General features: G+C 41.8%; 1 long non-coding RNA gene across 1 annotated transcript in view; it reads right to left on the bottom strand.

The window, feature by feature from the left end:
- Nucleotides 1-563: 563 nt before the first annotated feature.
- The window catches only part of LOC134349233 (uncharacterized), a 47,783-nt gene continuing 34,676 nt past the window's right edge, over nt 564-13,670 (bottom strand). Inside the window, exon 3 of the long non-coding RNA XR_010018614.1 lies at nt 564-7,542. This is a non-coding gene — a long non-coding RNA (uncharacterized LOC134349233). The remainder of the gene's footprint in view (nt 7,543-13,670) is intronic.

A 13,670-nucleotide genomic window follows, 5' to 3' on the forward strand; every position in this document is an offset into this window, starting at 1 on the left:
TTTCATTCCCACAGGAGTTACCTTTTCTCTGGTATAAGTTCTTAATTGTATATCTGCAGGCTTCAGTTCACTATCTTTGAAAAGCCATTCAAACTGATTTTGTGTAATGATTGAAACAGCCGAGTCAGTGTCCAATTCCATTTTAATTTATTTGCCCTTCACTTCTGGTGTAAAACATATTGCTTGTCTCTTGTCAGTTTTCATATTGTAAATCTCAAGGCTACCTAATCCTTTGTCACTCTCATCATTATCAGACTTTTCATTAACAGCATGTATTCTGGCACCAACAATTATTCCACTCAGATCACATTTCTTCCCCCATTCTGATGTTTGGTCTGAACAACAAGTGATCTTCTTGGCCACGTTTACATGCTTTTATGGATTGAGTTGCTGCCATGTGATTGGCTGATCAGGTATTTGCATTAACGTTCAGGTGTACCTAATAAAGTGGCCACTGAGTGTATGTGATCCTTTTTATCTGCAAATTGCACATATATTGGATTAAGGTATCCTATTAAGATTTACATTAAGTTATAAAGATAAACAGGAAAATAAATTGCGCATATGACACAAAAAATGGACAGATTAAGCAGATGGAAAGATGGAAAATTGAGCAGAAAGTGAAAATCAAGGACATTCATTTTAGTTGGAGAAATAAAAAAGTCAGAATATTTACATAGAATTGAGACCAAAAAATTATCTTCAGAGTGATCTCCCCATGTAAAAAAGCAAGTACGCAGACTGAGCAAATAATTAAGACAGCAAATGGTATTTAATATTAGGTAAGGTGTTCAAAAGATCACAAACTACTTACAATCTGAATGAATAATGAAAACTTATTCTAGCATTTGAAGCAGCCAAGGAAGTACAGCAGTAACAAGCCTATGTAAGTTACATGTACATTTCTCTGCCATCGATAGAGTACTTACAATTGTCCAATTACAAGTTCAAAAAGCCTCATTTTCAAGGTTCCTATTGTTCGACTTATTCAAGGATCCCCATCCAGTTACCGGCATTTTCCACATCCAGCTAGAATTAATACTTTTTTCTGGTGTATTATTCCAAACTTTTCCTCTCTTCCGTAATTTATTCCAATCATGGGCCACACTTTGCTCTTAGTTTCTTTTAAAGCATTTCATAACATAAAGTATAAATCATTTATAAAATTGAAATATTTCTCTTATTACAAATTTACAGCTATATTATGCCTGAAATTCATGAGAGCATGTAAACTTAATTTATTCGTAAAATGAACAGATGTATGAGAATGTCATCCTTACCTTGGGAGTAAATGTTTAATTTTAGACTTCGTCCACTTTTAAATTCTATCATTCATTTACACAACTGAGTTCTTGTTTTGTCTTAATAACACATTACAAAATAGAGCACAAATTTGTCTTTGATAATCTGTGATGAATGGGTGGATAAGATTGTCAACATTGCCTTGGGACTAGGTGCTTTAATTTTAGATTTAGTCTGTTTTTAAATTCTGTCCTTCATTTACAAGACACTGTGCTTTTGTTTGGTCTTAATACCGCATTGCAACAGACAACAAATTTGCCTTTGATATAATAGTAAAATTGTAAAGAAAAAAGAACTTGAGTTCCTATAATGTTTTTCATCACCACGGGACTTGTGACTCATTTCTTCACCAATGAGAAACTTTGTACTGCTAAAAATGTGACAGTCAATTTGTGAAGCAAGCTCCTATAAACTGCCCTAACATAGCAAGGAGCTGAGTTGGTTGGGGAGTAAATACGAGCCAAGTCAACGATAGACATGGTAACAAAATGTCAATAAATACTAGTTTGTATAAACCAGCAACTATAGGCTTTTTACTCAATCCCCATTAAGGTCAATGACTCAGCAGTTCTTTTCATTAACAATACGCTGGCACTACAAAGCTACATCAAGTAAGTTTCAACATCTGGGCTGCAATCAAGAACTTTCCAATTGCTTTCAAATTAAATAGGGACTATGTGCCTCACTTTCAACTATTTGGAGGGAGGAGGCAATAGCAGCGCGCTGTGCGCGCGCAGCTGTCCGGTGAAAATGATATCATATCCGTTAAATAGGGGCCGTGGACAATTCTGATCTGATGGAGACAGACATGAAAGCACAGAGGAACATCTGGAGAAATTTCTGAAACGCAGGTTCGCTGCTGCTGTTACTGCACAATGGAGAATCTTCCGGAGGGAAGGCCTCAAAATCCCCGGCTTTGCCTGCTGCTGGCGACCGAGATTGAGGTCGAATCGTTCGGACAGAGATGGTGCTCGGTACTCGGTGTCAGAGGGCTGATTGGAGGCTCGAAGTTTTCGGACGACTCAGAATCGGACTGTGGTCGGGCATGGCAGGGAGAGTTTTCTTCCTTCTCCCGTCTGTGTGAGATGTGGGACTTTCGAGAAACTTTGAACTCTTTTACTGTGCCATGGACTGTTCTGCATCAAGTTATGGTATTGTTGCACTGTTGTAACTATATGTTATAATTATGTGGTTTTCAGTCTTGGTCTGTCCTGTGTTTTGTGATATCACACGGGAGGAAATATTGTATCATTTCTTAATGCATGCATTACTAAATGACAATAAAAGAGGACTGCATGTCCTCATAATCTAATCTAATTGAGACAGCATTAAAATGTTACCATGCATCAGCTAATTTCACCTCAATGATCCTTATATATGTTATTTGATGACTTCTCTTTTACACTTTGGTTGATGTCAATGTTTTGCTGAAGTTAAAAATATAAGAAAAGACTAAAATCTGGAGTAGCCATTCTACCCCTTATGGCAGTTCTGTCATTCATTAATAGCATTGTTGATCTTTTACCAAGTCTGCAAATATGAAACAATTTGCCATTTGCCCTTTTGCATCACAGCAAGTCATAGCAGGCTAATCTTGGAATGTTTAGCTTATCTGATACATATATGAGAGCCAAACAATGAAATCCTTTCAGGTCTATTCAGAATGAGTTAGCTGGTCTATATCATATCTGTTAAATCTATGTTCTTTGAACCTATATAAGCAAATATGAAGACTGTTTTGAGGAGTAGAGAATTTGGGAGAGAGAGTAACTGCTTTAACAATGAGGCTGATGTTCAGATGATAAGGTTAACATCTTGCAGAACCAATGGAGAAGCTGTTAATATCTTGAAAGCTTAATAAATTGCTGAAATTAATTTTAGAAAATAAAATTGTATAAGTAAATCCTGTGTAATAAATTTACTGATTGTTTATAAATGGAAAAAACCGATTGAGGGTCGAAGAATAGGAAAACCAAGAACAATGAGATAATCACATTGACAAGAAAGTGAATTATTTAAAGAATATTGATTAATTATAAACAAAATAAATAGATGTCTATAAAATTGATCATTCTACAGGCATATCAAGCACCAACCAACAACTTCACTCATGTCTGCACTGTACATTCTTTGGCTGCTCACTATTAAAATGAAATTAGTCACACTTAATTTTTTACTCATGAAATTTCACCTGAGCAGAAAACAGTTCCCAAGAATAATGTGTGTGTGTATGTGTGTGTGTGTGTGTATATTCTCAGTCCCATCTGTGGCACCTTATCTTTTCAAAGTCCAAATACACTATATCAACTAGCTCCCCCATGGTACTGTTTTATTTTCAGTGAAGACAGCAACTATGCTGCAATTAGAGGCAACATAGAAAATTCCCAATGCTTTGTTTTCTGTTGGAGCACCTCAAAACTGACTTCTTCAGCCATGAAGAAGGGTGTTGGCCTGAAACACCGACTGTTTATTCATTTCCATAGGTGCTGCCCAACCTGCTGAATTCTACCAGCATTCTGTGTGTGTTGCTTTGTATTTCCAGCAACTGCAGAATCTCTCATGTTGACAAGATTGACTTGCTGTTAAGCCTCACCTTACTTACTTACTATTAATTATGACATGGAGCAATCTCATTTCCTCATTCATTAAACTCCTTGTCTTCTTTTAGAATCCCTTTTAATTCTCTTGCCATCTGGAGTAAGGTAATTTGTAGTGGCCAATTGACCTACCAACACATTATTTAGCACAGAGTGGGCATGCAAACTCCACAGGGACAGGACAGGATTGAATCAGGGCCCACTGAAGAATGAGCCACTTCTTTACTGTGTGTCCGTTCCCACCAGCATGCTTACAATATATCTTCCATTGCTCTTCATCCCAACAACGGTGCTAATCTTTTCTCAATAAATATTAATATTCTGGCAAGATTTTATAGAACATGGCACAATATTGTAATGTGGTAAGGAAAGCCCTGCACACTGACTTTTTCCAGTTTGTTAACCTTCAACATTACTACTATCTTCTCCCTATCAGGTTAAATCCATTTTCTTTCATACATAGGCCTAAATGTACAACATATTTTGTACAACAGGATTGCTCACTTTCTCAGAATGATTTTGATATTGCACAGGTAGAAGCTCTGGACAGCATCTAAACATCCTCTTGCGCTCTTCCTCGATAGCTGTAGCAGTGAATAGGTTGTCTTGGGTATGAACAAAAGGAGAAAGTTCTATGTTAGCAGGTCACTGATGGCCTGGAAGATTAATGATGTTGAAAACTGTGCTAACATGCCACATGAAGCTTGTTTAATGGGCCCACATTATGGCAGAATAATCTTGGGTTCAAGAATGATGTTAAATATCAAAGAGATGAGAGAAATGGAACCATAGGACTATAGGACATAGGTGCAGAATTATGCCATTCAGCCCATTGAGTCTGCTTCACCATCTGATCAAGGCTGATTTATTTCCCTCTCAACCTTATTCTCCTGCTTTCTTCCTGTAACGTTTGATGCCCTTACTAATCAAGAGCCTGTCAAAATCTCACTTTAGAATACATGATGACTTGGTCTCCACGGCAGTCTGTAGCCATGAATTCCATAGATTCACTATCCTCTGGCTAAAGGCATTCTTACTTACCTCTGTTCTAAATAGACGTCCCTATTCTGAGGCTGTGCCCTCTGGTCCCAGACTCTACCACTATAGGAAATATCCTCTCCACATCCACTCCATCTAGGCCTTTCATTATTCCATAGGGTTTCAATGAGATCTGCACCCCCACCCCCATTCTTCTGAACTTCCCCGAGTATAGACTCAGTACCACCAAATGCTCCTCATATGCTAACACTTTAATTCCCGTATATGGGGCTCAAAATTGCTCAAAATACTCCAAACATGGTCTGACTCCCAAGTCCCTTTGCACCTCCAATTTCTGAAATTTGGTCCCCGTTTAGAAAATAGTCTACAAAGATGCATGATCATACGCTTCTCTACACTGTATGCCAGCTGCAACGTCTTTGCCCGTTCTCTGAATTTGTCCAAGTCAAGCAGTGCGAATATTAAATACGTATCGCAGAGACCAGGTTTGATGTTACAGTTGTGAACTGAGAACTTTCTCTGGACGGTTTTGGAGTACTGCTTCAATTAGACCACGATTATAACAAAAGTGGTTAAAATCACAGAGGTGGTTTATGTTGGGGGTTAGGGGTGTTGTGGATAGTGTGGAGGGCTGTCAGAGGTTACAGCGGGACATTGATGGGATGCAAAACTGGGCTGAGAAGTGGGAGATGGAGTTCAACCCAGATAAGTGTGAGGTGGTTCATTTTGGTACATCAAATACGATGGCAGAATATAGTATTAATGGTAAGACTCTTGGTAGTGTGGAGAATCAGAGAGATCTTGAGGTCCAAGTCACTAGGACACTCAAAGCTGCTGTGCAGGTTGACTCTGTGCTTAAGAAGGCATACCGTGTATTGTCCTTCAGCAATCGTGGGACTGAGTTTAGGAACTGAGAGGTAATGTTGCAGCTTTATAGGACCCTGGTCAGACCCCACTTGGAGTACTGTGCTCCTATCTGGTTGCCTCACTACAGGAAGGATGTGGAAGCCATAGAAAGGGTGCCGAGAAGATTTACAAGAATGTTGCCTGGATTGGGGAGCATGCCTTATGAGAACAGGTTGAGTGAACTCGGCCGTTTCTCCTTGGAGTGACGGAGGATGAGAGGTAACCTGACAGAGGTGTATAAGATGATGAGAGGCATTGACCATGTGGATAGTCAGAGGCTTTTACCCAGGGCTGAAATGGCTAGCATGAGAGGGCACAGTTCTAAGGTGCTTGGAAGTAGGTACGGAGGAGATGTCAGGGGTAAGTTTTTTATGCAGAGAGTAGTGAGTGCATGGAATGGGCTGCTGGTGATGGTGGTGAGGCAGGTACGATAGGGTCTTTTAAGAGACTCCTGGATAGGTACATGGAGCTTAGAAAAATAGAGGGCTATGGGTAACCCTAGGTAACTTCTAAGGTAAGGACATGTTCAGCACAGCTTTGTGGGCTGAAGGGCCTGTATTGTGCTGTAGATTTTCTATGTTTCTATGTATATATGTACAGGAAGCTTGGTGCAAAACTGTAAAGATGAAAGAGACACACTGTTCACCAGATGCTGAACTGCTGGCCACTAATTTAGGCCAAGATTATTTGCCTGCAGGATTTGGCCAGCTGAATTGTGTCATGGTATATATTCTCTCTTCCGCAAATGCCACTCGCACGGCAGAGGAAGTCACCGTGTGCATGCAGCGCATAGAGAATAGCACTCAAACAAGAGAAAAGCTGCAGGTGCTGGAAATCCGAGTAACACACACAAATAGGCCCGAAACGTCGACTGTGCTTTTTTCCATAGATGCTGCATGGCCTGCTGAGTTCCTCCACCATTTCGTGTGTGTTGGTCCGGAGAATAACGCTCCCGATTTCTCCTGTTTTAATTCTGGGAGATTTTAACAGCTGCCGACTTAATACAGTTCTGCACACGTATCAACACTATATACCATGTGCCACAAGAGGCAACAAGACAATTGACCTCTGTCATGAGAATGTAAATAACGGTTATCGAGGCACCACTAAGCACAGCCGACCACAACATCGTTCATCTAGTGCCCACCTACCGATCAATACTTAAATGGAGGGCGCAGCTAAAAAAAATGTCAAACTGCAGAATAAAGAACAGGGGAAACCTGCTGGACTGCTATGAATGTACGGACTGGGTGGTACTCACAGCTGGAGACTACTGTCATCATCACTGACTATATTGTCACACCCAAAACAACTGTTGAAGTATTTCACAGTGTCACCCTTAGATTCGGCCAGCATGTGTTTGTCTAGGGGAAGACTGCCTCCAGCCCAGCCAAATTTGAGAAATCTTGTTTATGTGGATGCTGCATTGTCCGGTTACAGATCAGTACCACGAAACAACAAACAGTACACATATACAATTAAATGATTTAGCTTTATAATTCTTAGTTTGACTAGAGGCTTAGTAAAGAAAACAAAAAGAAAAGGGCCCATTTTGATGAAACATTCTAATACGCACATTGGAGCTCACGACTTTCCCATCCATTCATTCTCCATCGATTTGCCCTGGGCGTCGTTGGCTCCTGACCCTATTCCTCGTCCACTCAGTCCTGCAGTCTACGACCTCTCCGATCTGGCATCTTCTCTCTCCATCTTCTGCCGAAGAAAAACCCACGAATATCTTCTCTCAGACACACATGAAAGAAACAACACACCTCTCATTACATAGCACAAATTCCAAAGCCCCGTTATCTCTAGTCATAACCCAAACACTTCTGCTGCAGAGAAACCATGGCATTAGGAGTGAAACCTTACAGAGAAGCCATTACATTAGAAGTGAAACCTTACAGAGCCTTACATCAGTAACAACCCTTGGATCACAAAGAATCTGAAAAACACACTTATCTTGTAGAAAGTAGACTTTACCTCTCACAACAGGACTGAGGGTAAACAAAGAAATAAAACAAACCTAAAGGGTCTACAAGGAGAAAATGGAAAAGCTCTTCCAAGAGGGCAAACCTAGAGGTGCCTGGGAAGCTTTTATCCGAGAGAGGTGGAGAGAGTACTCAAGATAACAAACTCCAGTAAAGCACCAGCTCCAGACAACATCAGTGGATGGTTACTGAAACTCTGCTGTAGACAGCAGTCAGAGGTTTTCTGTCATCTCTTCGACCGCTCTCTGTCTGAACATTCCATACCAACCATTTGGAAAACCACCATCACATGCCCAAATCCCAAGAAGAGCAATCCCACCGTCAATAATGACTACCGTCCTGTAGCTCTAACATCACTGGTAATGAAGTCCTTTGAAAGGCTCCTCCTACCACAGCTACAGGTGATGGTAGGTGGGTTCACTGACCCATTTCAGTTAGCTTATAGGCCAAAAAGAGGCCCAGTACTAATGTTACTGCATTCCCCTACGCATACCTCGAGAGGCCCCGATCATTTGTCAGGATGTTGTTTGTGGAATTGTCCAGTGCATTTAACACCATGCAACCCCATCTCATGGTACAAAAACCCCAGCAAATGAATGTGAACTCCCACTTCATACTCCTCATCCTCTCCTTCCTCACAGACAGGCATCAAAAAGTGAAATATAATGGCTATATGAGCACAAACAGCCAAATATCAACTGGAGCACCACAGGGCTCGGTTATCTCACCAGACTTGTTCACACCGTACACAGACGACGGCAGAAGCTCACGCCCGGGCATGCTGTAAATCAGGTACTCAGGTAACTCAGTCAGCATTGACACTACCAACTCTGATGACTGCATGAATGAGGAAATCAATAAATTTGCTGGATGGTACACAAACAACTATCCGGACCTGAGCCCCAGTAAAACTAAGGAAATGGTAGTGGACTTTAGAAAACAACAGTCTACTGTCCCAACTCTGGAAATCAGTAGCCAGTCAATAGAGCATGTTGGAGAATACAAGTACCTCAGCACAACAGTAGAAAACAAAATCACGTTTAAGACCAATGGTGGGTTGATACTCTCCAAGTGCCAACAACAGCTATTTTTCCTTGGGAAGATGCAGACACTGCATGTCCAGCCATCGATTCTCCGGCCATTTTGTAAATGCTTCATTGGATCAGTATTAACCTGCAACATCACAGCATGGTTCAGAGCAATGAGCACTATCAACTTCAGCCCACTCCACAGAATTATCAGAATAAATAGTAAAATCATTGGCCAAGAACAAGAATCACTCAGCAAAAATGAAAAAGAAGAAGGCTCAACAAATAGTAGAGGACATTACACATACACTTAACACATTCTACACTTTCATGCCATCTGGACACCGCTACAGGTCCCTGCCCTCACCACCAGAAGAGCCCTATCCAGTTTTGTTCCTTCCTCCGTTCTCCTCTTCAACACCCAATTTTGAATATATATTATGCATAACACCTTTGATAGTAAAAACAATCAGTTTTATTTTGTGTATTAGTATTTTAAATTACAAGTATTAATTTATAGTATGTTGTGTTTAACTATATGTAGTCTGGTGTTGTGTATCTTAAGTTCTGTGATGTCCTTACCACTGCACAAAGTTCCTCACGGAAAATAAAGTGAATTGAATTAATCCAAATTAAAAACTGTGATTTAACTTATAAAGTCCTGTAATCATTTTGGTATACTGAACCTGTACTTCAAGGTGAACAACATTTCCAGGGTCTGCAGATTTTCTTTTGTTTGTGATTGGAATGTTTCTGAAGGTGTTGTGAGCAGAATTTCCAGTCATGGATTAACTGAGGCTTTGCCTAGCTGTAGCATGATTTCAATCCCTTTTACTACAGCCCTTATCCTGAAAAGGTGAATATCAGAAATATTCAACATAAAAATAAAAACACTCAAATAAAAGGTTTACGCCCCTGATTCCTGATATTTATTCTTTTGGAATATTATCAGATGAATCACAAAGGGAGCAGGAAGAATGAAATCTCAGTTGAGTCAATGACATATAACCTGCTTTCTCATTTATGTAAATAGTTTAATACAGGTGAGACATTTTTGCCATTGGCCTATCCAACATTTTATCCTTCACCAGATACAGCCCTTAAACTGCCAGTTTTTCTCCTTCATTGCATCCAAGGAGGATCAGAAGGTCACCCACCTCCAGACCATGGCCCCAGCTGCCTTTGGCTTAGATCTAGGCCTTCTACAAGTCATGGGCCCTGCTGCCATTAGCTCCAGTTTCGACTTCAGCTTTGAGCACCTCTAGACTGAGACCTTTCTCACTACCACTGGGTCCTATTCTCCTTTTCTTCCATCCACCCCTAGTCTCTCAGGTTCCCCTCTATCCTTTATTCCTCGGAGCCCTCATCTTCATCCCACTCCACTTTTCATGAACACCCCAACCCCTGACTCTTCCAAACTTTTTCCCTTCCCTGTCACCAGCTCCAAACCCTGCTCTGGGTCTGTACTCACTGGAGTTCAGAAGAATGAAGGAAGATCTCATTGAAACCTATCAAACACTGAAAGGTCTAGATCAAGTGTTTGTGTAACATTGAATCAGGTTCGTGGGTCTGGCAAGTGATACCGAAAGCACTCTCTTCGAATAGAGCATTTTAAATATACTCAATAACTTGGCCTCCACAGCAATCTGCAGCAATAAATTCGAGAGATTCACCTACCATTGGTCTAAAGAAATTCCTCCTCATTTCTGCTCTAAATGGACGTCCCCTTTTTCTGAGACTGCACCCTTTGGGCCTAGGCTCAGCCATCCTCTCCGCATTCTGTCCTGTGGGGGCGCGCCTTATTCTAATTATCAAAAGTTGCTTCTGTGGTGATTGATAAGTTTAGAAGCCGCAGCTGCTTTTCCCATTGGATAGATGTCTGGTGTCCAGTTTCAAACATCTTGGGTATATAAAGTAGCACATGGAAGGGACTTGATCCCTTCTTCCTTTGTTTAAGGCAAGGATACATATGATAATTGAGAAGGTATTCTCTACATCCACTTTTAACCAAGTATTTTTGTTGAATGTAAGTCTGTTTGTTGAGTATTCAGCTTTGTATTGTCTGTAACTTAGGGAACATGAATGCTTGGTCAAATTCCAGTGTTCAATAGGTTTCAATGAGATCTTCCTTCATTCTTCTGAACTCCAGTGAGTACAGACCCACAGCTATTAAATGCTCCTCATATGTTAACCCTTCCATTCCCAGAATCATTCTCGTGACCCTCCTCTGGACTCTCTCCAATGCCAGCACATGTTTTCTTAGATAAGGGGCCAAAAACTGCCCACAATATCCCAAGTGTGGTCTGACCAATGCCTTATTATAGTCTCAGCATTACATCCTTGTTGTTATATTCTAGTCCTCTCGAAATGAATACAAATATTCCATTTAGTTTCCTTACCACCAACTCAACCTGCAAGCAGAGTTGAAGTGGGTGGCTACTGGGAGATCCTGTCTGTTTTGGCGGACAGAGCGGAGGTGCTCGACGAAGCGGTCCCCCAATCTGCGTCGGGTTATCCTCTGCAACTTCCACCACTTTCAACAGGACCCCACCACTAAACACATCTTTCCCTCTCCACCCTTCTCTGCTTTCCGTGGGGATCGGTCCCTCCACGACTCCCTGGTCCACACGTCCCTCCCCATGGATCTCCCACCTGGCACTTATCCCTGTGAGCGCAAGTGCTACACCTGTCCCTACACCTCCTCTCTTGCCACCATTCAGGGCCCCAAACAGTACTTCCAAGTGAGGCAACACTTCAATTCTGAGTCTGTTGGGGTCATCTATTGCATCTGGTGCTCCCGGTGTGGCCTCCTCTACATCGGTGAAACCCGACGCAGATTGGGGGACCACTTCGTCGAGCACCTCTGTTCCGTCTGCCAGAACAGACAGGATCTCCCAGTAGCCACCCACCTCAACTCTGCTTCCCACTCCCATTCAGATATGTCCATACGTGGCCTCCTCTACTGCCATGATGAGGCTAAACTCAGGTTGGAGGAGCAACACCTCATATACCGTCTAGGTAGTCTCCAGCCCCTTGGTATGAACATAGAATTCTCCAACTTCCGGTAATTCCCTCCCCCTCCCTTCCCCTATCCCTATTTCACTCTGCCCCCTCCCCCAGCTGCCTACCACCTCCCTCATTGTTCCGCCTCCTTCTACTACCCATTGTGTTTTCCCCTATTCCTTCTTCACCTTTCCTGCCTGTCACCTCCCTGCCTCCCTTCCCCCACCCCTTTATCTTTCCCCTTACTGGTTTTTCACCTGGAACCTACCAGCCTTCTCCTTCCCACCCTCCTCCCACCTTCTTTATAGGGCCTCTGCCCCTTCCCCCTACAGTCCTGATGAAGGGTTCTGGCCCGAAACATCGACTCATCGTTTCCACGGATGCTGCCCGACCTGCTGAGTTCCTCCAGCGTGTTGTGAGTGTTGCCATGATGTTTTCTCGCTGCTGCCATCAGGTAGAAGGTGCAGGTGTCTCAGGACCTGCACCACCAGGTTCAAGAACAGTTACTACCCCTCAACCATCAGGCTCTTAAACAAAAGGGGATAACTACACTCATTTAATGACTCTTTTATCTTGTTTTCTCTTGCTCGTTATTTATTGCTATTTATTTATACAGTATCTGTATTTGCAGTTTATTGTCCATTGTTTACAGTTACTGTTCTATAGATTTGCTAAGTATCCCCGCAGAAAAAGAAGGAATCTCTGGGTTGTATGTGGTGACATGTATGTACTCTGATAAGAAATTTTACTTTGAACTTTTTGAACTTGGAGTGCAGTGTCCCAGCTGGAGTGAATGCTGCCCCCTAGTGTTCACTCGACAGAAGACAAGCTGTTCGACTGCAGATTTCTGCAACATTCATGGACTTGGGGTCTTTGACTATTTTTTCTTGTGTGACTGTATTTCTCTGATATCTTATATGTGCTTGCTATCTTACATTTGCTATATGTGCTCTGCACTGTATGTGACTGTTGGTACTGTGTCATGCACTTTGGCCCTGCAGGAAAACTGTTTCTTTTGCCCTATTCATGAATGATTGAATGACAACTAGAGTTGAACTTGAACTTGAGTAACTGTTATTTCTGATCTGCATTGACTGTGGTCTTCTAACGGGGAAGACAAGAGTCCAGCTGCACAGGCAGGTCCAGAGGCCCAGGTTTTGAAGATTGTTGATTAGTTTCGAGATAGTGATAGTGTTGAATTCCAAGCTGTAATTGATACACTGGAACCTGATGTATGTATTGCTGTCGTCCATGTGCACCAATATCATGTGTAGAGCCAGTGAGAGCACATCCACTGCAGACCTGTTGTGGTGATCGGCAAATTGCAACTGCCCCAGCTCATTGCTCAGGCAGGACTTAATTCTAGCCTCGACCAACTGTGGAAGGTGCGGTGAGGAAAGTTTTAAGCAGATTTTGTGTAGTCAGCCCGGACAAAAAAGGACTCTTAAGAAAAGTCGTTGAAGATCATAGCTTCTCTTTGCACAGCAGGGGACTGGAGCCATTTGGTACGTATATACAAGAGAAGGATGTAATCCAAGGATGCAAAATGCACACTCCCGACTAAAGAACAATTATTTTACTAACTTCAAAGTACCATTGGCTGTTAGCTTGTAGTTTCTATTGAATGTTAGCACCAGTGTGGTGAATGGCGATTGATCTTGCAAATAAGGAATTGAACATACACAAGTTTACCAATTTGTCAACGCCTGTAACTGCTAGTCAATTCTGTGTAAAAATGGAATTCTTCTGTTCTAACCTCAAAACGGTGTGGTGACAGGGACCACGTGCACGTAAATAAATCGTGATTATGGAATGAGTGTAAGTTTTCAGAGTCTTGTTAACCA

Source organism: Mobula hypostoma, chromosome 7, assembly GCF_963921235.1.
Source record: "Mobula hypostoma chromosome 7, sMobHyp1.1, whole genome shotgun sequence".
NCBI classification, from domain to species: Eukaryota; Metazoa; Chordata; class Chondrichthyes; order Myliobatiformes; family Myliobatidae; genus Mobula; species Mobula hypostoma.